Source organism: Berghia stephanieae, chromosome 1, assembly GCF_034508935.2.
Source record: "Berghia stephanieae isolate SIO BIC M18660-M18661 chromosome 1, UCSD_Bste_1.3, whole genome shotgun sequence".
Classification (NCBI taxonomy): domain Eukaryota; kingdom Metazoa; phylum Mollusca; class Gastropoda; order Nudibranchia; family Aeolidiidae; genus Berghia; species Berghia stephanieae.
Genome location: NC_088360.1, coordinates 80541967 through 80550769, shown reverse-complemented (window position 1 = coordinate 80550769; position 8803 = coordinate 80541967).

Below are 8803 nucleotides of genomic sequence, written 5' to 3'. Positions count from 1 at the left end.
CAGATTTTGATAAACAATTGCGTAGATGGTAACATTTTTAACTGAAAAAAAGGGTTGTGGCCACCTTGAAGTCCTCGAATTCACATCACACAATCCAATGCGCGAAATCCTCCTCGAATGCGTGAAATTCTCCTCGAATGCGCGAAATCCTCCTTGAATGCGCGAAATCCGCCTCGAATGCGTGAAATCCTCCTCGAATGCGCGAAAACCGCCGCGAATGCCGACAGCCGCCGAGAATGCGCGAAAGTCGCCGCGAATACGCAAAAGCCGCCGCGAATACGCAAAAACCGCCGCGAATGCGCCAAACCCTCCCGACTACAACATTTACTAATAAAACAGCCCAACTTGCTTCATTCTAAATGTTACTATGGCTTTACCAGACCAGGAGGCCTCCAGTAAGGGAAATCCAAAGCACCACGTCGAATGAAGTACACAAACACCACATCACTTTTAATTTTGCCTAATGCAAAATATAATCCACTCTAGCCGTGGTCCCTAGTCTAACCTGGCACCCTAGCAACTAAGACAAGAAGGGAAGGAGGGGCGAAACGAAAGGCCGGGCCCCAGCCTATCATCTCTAGAATAGACTAGAACAGACAGTCCCAGTTAGACACCCACCTCTCACCACGGTGTCTAAGCTGAAACTGAAGATTTTTCGATAGAAAAAAAACACACATTAAACTCCTCAGTGTGTAGTTAGTGGTGAATTGTTTTTACGTGTAGTTTTAACCATGTTAACCTGTTACCATTCCGTTTATCAACAACTCGGTTAATTGAAATTAAGATTGACAGGTCATCATCATCAACATCCCCATTTCCACCATCATCATCATCATCATCATCACATCATCATCATCATCATCATCATCATCATCATCATCATCATCATCATCATTATCATCACTATCATCATCATCGTCATCGTTATAACAATCATCATCATCATCATCCATCATCAAATCGTCATCAAAATAATTTGAGATCGATCACTACTACACTGCTGTCTTATGACAAAAGGATGTAAGTGCCATGGAGTTAGTATTAAGCTATGGTCGGAAATGTGTTCGAAATTCTTAGGATTTGTTTTATGTTTCAATTTCAAGATGTTGTATTTCTAATAGTGTTATACTACGCATTACAACATGACCCAGATTGAATTGTTCGCCGCTTCAGGGGGATTCTAATAATATTAGATAGTTCATTTTTGTTTACGTTGGCGCTTACGTCCCTTTGCCATATGATGGCATTACAGCTGGCAAAAGACAACCAAAAATATTAGTATGACATCTATTTCCATTACTACTGTCAGATATCATTTGGTGTTGAATTCTGATATAGGCCTATTTTGGTAAATCGGAATGTTACAACCGAAAGTGTTTTTCTTAATTGGGGTCAATTAAACGGTATGTGTCGTAGAGTGAAAATGATTCAATTTCCATGTAGGCTATAGATAGAATGCGCTTGGCCAAGGAGTTCACAACATTGCCATCCGGAAGTATAACGGACCAACACACAAACTCTGTGTAACCATGAACTTTTATAGTCTGGTTAATACAGTTTAGTGAGAACAACTCAAAAACGCGGATGGCAAAAACAATAACAAAGGCCTGAGTGACGTCATCTGCATACTATCTATACTGTTTACAAACACAACACACTCTCTCTCTACATATATGACCCATCGTCTCAAAACGGCATTAAGCCGGAACGAACCAGATGCTTAAAAGCCAAATTTAATATTAAAACTGGTCAAAAATATAAATTGTTAGCATTCGCACCCTAAAATATGGTATCCATTCTCCTCAATAAAACATACAAACTGAACACAAGTCTGGTTTTTCTGGCTGTAAATTCAATTTTCAACATCATAACCATGCCGACGTAATACCGTTTTGAGGCGAAGGGTCACACTTATTATATATATATATATATATATATATATATATATATATTATATATATATATATATATATACATATATATATTCCAAAGTACTTTCCGCCATATCTAACAGACCCAGTTCCCCAATCACTGCTGGGTGGACAGGGGTTCCTTTCCCAAGGTTAGCAAGCAATTGCTATTGTCCGTTTCACGCTTTAGAAACCGAGGATAAACTCAGGCTCTCTGGGTCTCTGAAGGACCCTGTAAAATATCTAAAGAAAAAAAAATTAAAAAAAAATAATTTAAAAAAAAAAATATAATAATAATGATAATAAAAATTTAAAAAATAAATTATATATATATATATATATATATATATATATATATATATATATATATATATATATATATATATATATATATATATATATATATATATATATATATATATATATATATATATAGTGCGGCTATGTTGTCTAGTGGTATGACACTCGCTTTCGGATCGGAAGGTCCTGGGTTCGAGCTTCGCTCGGCGCATAGTTGAGTACTTGGTAAAGGCTCTTTACCCACAATCTCTCACCGTACTCAGGTGTAAAATGAGTACCTGGCCGTAAACAGCGTTGTCTCTGTCCGAGAAAAATTGTAATATCGCCTGTCATAAGCGGCGTGATGTCCCGTCCTAAATATTAAATGTTGCTGTTGGCCAGGGACCCCTGTAAGCGCTTTGAGCACGTTTAGTGGATATTGCGCTATATAAAAAGCTAAAAAAAAAGCTCAATATATATACATATAGATAGTATGCAGATGACGACACCCAGGCCTTTGTTATTGTTTTTGCCATCCGCGTTTGTGAGTTGTTCTCACTAAACTGTATTAACAAGACTATAAAACGTCATGGTTACACAGAGTTTGTGTGTTGTTCCGTTATACTTCCGGATGGCAATTAGTGTTGCTGTACTGGGTGGGGTTCCCTACCTCCACAGTGGGCAGGGAGGTACTTACCGTGTCTTCTATCCCCTTATATCTGTTTTCCAACATACTTTCTCTCTTTGTCTTGGTATGAGATTGCTTGGTTTTGTCCCGACCCTGGCCGGCGTCCTTGGCTGGGAGGGAAACAGTCAAATGCATAGTTATTGTTTTGGGAGATATTTTTTTCATTGTAAATTATCTCTCTGTTATGTGTTATGTTATTTTTAATGTATAATGAAATGTAAGCATTTGAGTGTATTCCTCTTTGTTGGATCTTGTGCTTGTGTCTGTGTGAGACTTATAGGTATTCTCAGACTAAGTACATTGATGGTATGCTCTTGGAATCTACATCAGATCCCAATTTGTTCCTAATTCCCCTTTGTCTTACTTTCTCTTGGGTGCTTTAATTGTAATTCTAGAAGTTTCTCCTATCCCATCTTCCTCCTTTTTACTGGCGCTGATATAACCTAAATGTGTTGCAAGCGCCGTAAAACCCTTAAAAACAAACGGACCATTTCCCCTATGCCTTACTTTTTCCTCAAGTCCTTATAACCGTACATCTAGAATATTTTTACTATCCAATTTTCTTCCTTTTTACTGGCGCTGATATGACCTAAATGTGTAAAACCCTTAAAAACAGAAACAAAAATAATCCAATTTTCTTTTTTTTTTTTTAAATATTTCGACACACACCATGAAAATAATTCAGTCAATGCTTCAAATATATGTATAGCATCTGGTATAATTCTAAAGATATCACTAACCATCATCACTGTGCTTTCTAATTTGAAATTTAGCATTTTTGAATCGTTTTTAGTATGGCCAATTATCCCTGAATTTAAAAAAATAAAATGATTTTCGTATTTTCCTGCAGATTATAATAATGGCGAATACTATCTATATTTTTTGTTCCACAGCCATATCGCTCGTTTTCAGTTAACCTCAAACAGTACACAAAGCTGCACACTTTGGTAAGTATCTATATATCAAATTTGAAAAAAGATGTTGAGTAATAAACGTGATTTTTGTGCGGCTATGTGATCTAGTGGTATGACAATCGTATTCGGCGATCCTGGGTTCGAGCCTCGCTCAGCGCATAGTTGAGTCCTTGGAAAAGGCTCTTTACTCACTTTCTCTCACTATACTCGGGTGTAAGATTAGTACCTGGCTGTTAACAGCATTGTCTCTGTCCGAAAAATTGTAATATCGCTTAACAGGTGTCGTGTCCCGTCCTAAATGTTAAGTGTTACTTTTGGCCAGGGACCCCTTGTAAAGCGCTTTGAGCATGTTTAGTGGATATTGCACTTTATAACAGCTCAATTATTATTATAAATTAATATTTATAGCAATTGAGACAAATACAGTGGGGCTTAAATGAACAATTAAAATACTTTTACATCTTAAATTGACTTGCATCTTACAGTGCGGTTGCATTCATAAACTGAATATTTTAAAAAGCAATCTCTTTAGCTGGTCAGGCTGTGCTCCCTTTTGGGTCGGGAGCAGTGATCCCGTTTTATATCCCGCCAGCCACGGTCCCGTGCCACTTCCGCATTACCAGTCCGCTCCGTGTCAACCTTTAAGGAAAACACCCACATTAACGTGGCGGGGAGGTGCGACTACGGGTTTCCACCATGTCGTGTCAGTGACGCTCAAGGCAAACCTGACCCATGGCATCTTTAGCAGACTACCCGGATTCGATGAAGGCATCATTTGACCAATGCCAAATGGTGCCAAGATCGAACCACTCCCTCCTTCCCGCCCAATGTGCAACAGAAAAATGGCAGATTGAATTAAAAACGAGAATGTAAAAATTAACCTTTTCAACTGGAAATTTATAACAATTCTAAGACAAACAGAAGATAAAGTAAGATGCACTTGCTTAAGACAAGCTCATACAAATGCATATTGATTTGAGATGACGAAATGTCAATTTAAATGCATAACGCTTAGTTAAATTGCACATTGGGCACAATGCTACCATCTTTGCTTTTGATCATCAACTGAATCACAAAAAAAAAAATAAATGTAAAGCTTTAGTCCATCACGACCTCTAAAGCTGGAATTGCTGAAATGCAATTTTCTCTTGTCAGTCATCACACCTGAGGAACATAAGTCAACACATTCTGCTACAGAGTAGACCTAGATAGAAGACAAGACCAAGATCCCCAAAGAAACCTCTAGTTCGTGCACCACAGGAGGGGGTGTAGACAGGAAATCGGACAAATGTTCACTTGAAATAAGACATCAAAGATGTCCATAGGTTCGAAACATATGCATTGTTGTAGTGCATTTTTAAGCATTCGCCATGCTCATTCCGCTTCATCAAGCTACAAGGGGGTCGCCCACCACCGATGTAGCTGTTGGTGATTCAGATTTTGATAAACAATTGCGTAGATGGTAACATTTTTAACTGAAAAAAAGGGTTGTGGCCACCTTGAAGTCCTCGAATTCACATCACACAATCCAATGCGCGAAATCCTCCTCGAATGCGTGAAATTCTCCTCGAATGCGCGAAATCCTCCTTGAATGCGCGAAATCCGCCTCGAATGCGTGAAATCCTCCTCGAATGCGCGAAAACCGCCGCGAATGCCGACAGCCGCCGAGAATGCGCGAAAGTCGCCGCGAATACGCAAAAGCCGCCGCGAATACGCAAAAACCGCCGCGAATGCGCCAAACCCTCCCGACTACAACATTTACTAATAAAACAGCCCAACTTGCTTCATTCTAAATGTTACTATGGCTTTACCAGACCAGGAGGCCTCCAGTAAGGGAAATCCAAAGCACCACGTCGAATGAAGTACACAAACACCACATCACTTTTAATTTTGCCTAATGCAAAATATAATCCACTCTAGCCGTGGTCCCTAGTCTAACCTGGCACCCTAGCAACTAAGACAAGAAGGGAAGGAGGGGCGAAACGAAAGGCCGGGCCCCAGCCTATCATCTCTAGAATAGACTAGAACAGACAGTCCCAGTTAGACACCCACCTCTCACCACGGTGTCTAAGCTGAAACTGAAGATTTTTCGATAGAAAAAAAAACACACATTAAACTCCTCAGTGTGTAGTTAGTGGTGAATTGTTTTTACGTGTAGTTTTAACCATGTTAACCTGTTACCATTCCGTTTATCAACAACTCGGTTAATTGAAATTAAGATTGACAGGTCATCATCATCAACATCCCCATTTCCATCATCATCATCATCATCATCATCATCATCATCATCATCATCATCATCATCATCATCATCATCATCTTCATCATCATTATCATCACTATCATCATCATCGTCATCGTTATAACAATCATCATCATCATCATCATCATCATCAAATCGTCATCAAAATAATTTGAGATCGATCACTACTACACTGCTGTCTTATGACAAAAGGATGTAAGTGCCATGGAGTTAGTATTAAGCTATGGTCGGAAATGTGTTCGAAATTCTTAGGATTTGTTTTATGTTTCAATTTCAAGATGTTGTATTTCTAATAGTGTTATACTACGCATTACAACATGACCCAGATTGAATTGTTCGCCGCTTCAGGGGGATTCTAATAATATTAGATAGTTCATTTTTGTTTACGTTGGCGCTTACGTCCCTTTGCCATATGATGGCATTACAGCTGGCAAAAGACAACCAAAAATATTAGTATGACATCTATTTCCATTACTACTGTCAGATATCATTTGGTGTTGAATTCTGATATAGGCCTATTTTGGTAAATCGGAATGTTACAACCGAAAGTGTTTTTCTTAATTGGGGTCAATTAAACGGTATGTGTCGTAGAGTGAAAATGATTCAATTTCCATGTAGGCTATAGATAGAATGCGCTTGGCCAAGGAGTTCACAACATTGCCATCCGGAAGTATAACGGACCAACACACAAACTCTGTGTAACCATGAACTTTTATAGTCTGGTTAATACAGTTTAGTGAGAACAACTCAAAAACGCGGATGGCAAAAACAATAACAAAGGCCTGAGTGACGTCATCTGCATACTATCTATACTGTTTACAAACACAACACACTCTCTCTCTACATATATGACCCATCGTCTCAAAACGGCATTAAGCCGGAACGAACCAGATGCTTAAAAGCCAAATTTAATATTAAAACTGGTCAAAAATATAAATTGTTAGCATTCGCACCCTAAAATATGGTATCCATTCTCCTCAATAAAACATACAAACTGAACACAAGTCTGGTTTTTCTGGCTGTAAATTCAATTTTCAACATCATAACCATGCCGACGTAATACCGTTTTGAGGCGAAGGGTCACACTTATATATATATATATATATATATATATATATATATATATATATATATATATATATATACATATATATATTCCAAAGTACTTTCCGCCATATCTAACAGACCCAGTTCCCCAATCACTGCTGGGTGGACAGGGGTTCCTTTCCCAAGGTTAGCAAGCAATTGCTATTGTCCGTTTCACGCTTTAGAAACCGAGGATAAACTCAGGCTCTCTGGGTCTCTGAAGGACCCTGTAAAATATCTAAAGAAAAAAAAATTAAAAAAAAAATAATTTAAAAAAAAAAATAATAATAATAATGATAATAAAAATTTAAAAAATAAATTATATATATATATATATATATATATATATATATATATATATATATATATATATATATATATATATATATATATATATATAGTGCGGCTATGTTGTCTAGTGGTATGACACTCGCTTTCGGATCGGAAGGTCCTGGGTTCGAGCTTCGCTCGGCGCATAGTTGAGTACTTGGTAAAGGCTCTTTACCCACAATCTCTCACCGTACTCAGGTGTAAAATGAGTACCTGGCCGTAAACAGCGTTGTCTCTGTCCGAGAAAAATTGTAATATCGCCTGTCATAAGCGGCGTGATGTCCCGTCCTAAATATTAAATGTTGCTGTTGGCCAGGGACCCCTGTAAGCGCTTTGAGCACGTTTAGTGGATATTGCGCTATATAAAAAGCTAAAAAAAAGCTCAATATATATACATATAGATAGTATGCAGATGACGACACCCAGGCCTTTGTTATTGTTTTTGCCATCCGCGTTTGTGAGTTGTTCTCACTAAACTGTATTAACAAGACTATAAAACGTCATGGTTACACAGAGTTTGTGTGTTGTTCCGTTATACTTCCGGATGGCAATTAGTGTTGCTGTACTGGGTGGGGTTCCCTACCTCCACAGTGGGCAGGGAGGTACTTACCGTGTCTTCTATCCCCTTATATCTGTTTTCCAACATACTTTCTCTCTTTGTCTTGGTATGAGATTGCTTGGTTTTGTCCCGACCCTGGCCGGCGTCCTTGGCTGGGAGGGAAACAGTCAAATGCATAGTTATTGTTTTGGGAGATATTTTTTTCATTGTAAATTATCTCTCTGTTATGTGTTATGTTATTTTTAATGTATAATGAAATGTAAGCATTTGAGTGTATTCCTCTTTGTTGGATCTTGTGCTTGTGTCTGTGTGAGACTTATAGGTATTCTCAGACTAAGTACATTGATGGTATGCTCTTGGAATCTACATCAGATCCCAATTTGTTCCTAATTCCCCTTTGTCTTACTTTCTCTTGGGTGCTTTAATTGTAATTCTAGAAGTTTCTCCTATCCCATCTTCCTCCTTTTTACTGGCGCTGATATAACCTAAATGTGTTGCAAGCGCCGTAAAACCCTTAAAAACAAACGGACCATTTCCCCTATGCCTTACTTTTTCCTCAAGTCCTTATAACCGTACATCTAGAATATTTTTACTATCCAATTTTCTTCCTTTTTACTGGCGCTGATATGACCTAAATGTGTAAAACCCTTAAAAACAGAAACAAAAATAATCCAATTTCTTTTTTTTTTTTAAATATTTCGACACACACCATGAAAATAATTCAGTCAATGCTTCAAATATATGTATAGCATCTGGTATAATTCTAAAGATATC